This window comes from Propithecus coquereli, unplaced genomic scaffold, assembly GCF_000956105.1.
Source record: "Propithecus coquereli isolate 6110/MARCELLA unplaced genomic scaffold, Pcoq_1.0 Scaffold488, whole genome shotgun sequence".
NCBI classification, from domain to species: Eukaryota; Metazoa; Chordata; class Mammalia; order Primates; family Indriidae; genus Propithecus; species Propithecus coquereli.
In genome coordinates this window covers 588,235-590,235 of record NW_012150707.1, presented here as the reverse complement: position 1 = coordinate 590,235, position 2,001 = coordinate 588,235, and positions in this window count along the sequence as shown.

Below are 2,001 nucleotides of genomic sequence, written 5' to 3'. Positions count from 1 at the left end.
GTTGAAAAATTAGTACTAAAAATGTGATGGGCGGGAGGGCCGGGCCTCACAGCCCTGCAGCCTCATCAGGCTCCGTCCCCTCGCAATTAAAAAAAACAAAAAGTGATTCCGTGGATGTGTGAGCAATTCCAGTGGAAAAGCCAGGGCCGCTCCACTCACCAAAAAAAAAAAAAAAAAAATCTAAACGCTTGGGGAATGACCTCAAAACTAAAATTACAAGTGCTACAGGAGCATTGACTTAAGGGATATCTGAGTTTAGGAGTTCAGCAAATGTCCTCTCTGGGCTCCATTTTTCCAGCCTATGGAACTCAAATAAAGACTTACTGCTTCAAAAGACCCAAAGGTTCAAAAATAATTATTCAATTGGGATCATTCAACCAAACACAGTGAAAGGCATTTTCAGTGTTCCCTTGTTTCATCTGTGGGAATATTGCTTCCAAGTTTAAATAATGATGTTGTCACCTGAAGAACTTCGAATGGCATCAGTAAAAATCTTCTAACACTTATTTTTAGAAGGAAAGGGAATGATTTATAAGTTTCTTCTTATTTTTGAGTCATGTCATGAATCATTGTGTATGCCAGATCTGTTCTGTTTCACTTCATGCCTCTTTCTTCCATAATCACTCCCACAGACAGCAGCTCTAGTAGATGTGAATTCATGTCTCTATTTTAAATTATAGTTAGACATATTTTATAAAATTTTTCATGCCAGATTATCTCAATGGCATCACAGATTTTCTAAGGAATTATTAATACCTGGAATGATAGTTTAGATTGATTTTTAAATATACTGAAGAATCCTTGTTAAAATATATGGAACAAAAAAGTACAATTGAAATATTGTATGAAAAAACAAGATATCCTCTGAGTAAGGACAGTGGATTTCTTACACTAAAATCATCACACCACTGAGTTCTATTTAAAAATGAAAAGGATGGAAGTGTCTATACCTTTTTTTTTTAGCTGAGAACATGTGATTATGAAAAATAAATCGATTCTATCTAGTGAAATATAAATTTTATCTGTGATAGTAGCAATCTTGAAGAATTATTTTTAGAATTAATAGAATTAAATTATATACAGAATTCAGCTGTGCAGGGAGTATCAAACATTTAATTCTCTGTAATTATCACATGACATTATTCAATTTGCAGAACTCTGAATAAAAAAATGTACATAATCCTCCATGTTTGGAAAATTTCTTAGTAATTTGAATAAATCATTTTCTCGCTTGCATAGGGCTTATGACTAGAGGTTCTGTGAATTATAAAGGTCTGTCTAAAACAGACTGAAATGGATTCTCCATCTCACATTTAGGAGGATCGGTTACATGTTATTGGTTTACTTGTGTGCTGCTTATTCTCTTTGCACCTCCAGATCCATTGTCTACTCGGTCTCTGCCCTTCTCTACTCTTCTTGGTATCCTGGGAGCCTGATTTCTAGGAACTATATTACTTGGGTTTCCTTACCTTCTGTCTTTTGGTTGAAGTTAACAACAAGAGGTACCAGCAGAAGAGTAGATGGAAGGAGGTGAGAGAAGTCAGCTTCTCTCCCCAGCATTCCCTATCCCAGAATGCACTTTTCACCATATTTGGATCATCCCACCTTTAGCCATGTCTTCTGATGGGAAATTACTAATACTTTCATGACTATAGTTCATACCAGTTGCTGCTGAAATCACTCTTTACCTTTGTTCCTGTGGGTGTAGGGATAATAATGATTTTCCTCTATTGCTACTCCCTGATGGCTTCACCATCAATCATCGGTTCTCTTAAATTTGTTGACATGTATTTTGTAGTCTCTATATGAAATTATCTTTGACTAACACCTTTAAGTGTGTCATATGTTTCCTGTTAGGAGCCTAATTGATAGAATAATTGGTTCCAATCAATATTCTACTAGCTCAAAGCACATCATTTCTAGTAAGTTTAGTAGATCAAGACTTTATATAAAATTTTTTACTTAATTTTGAATATTTAATATTAACCTACAGTCCGTAAA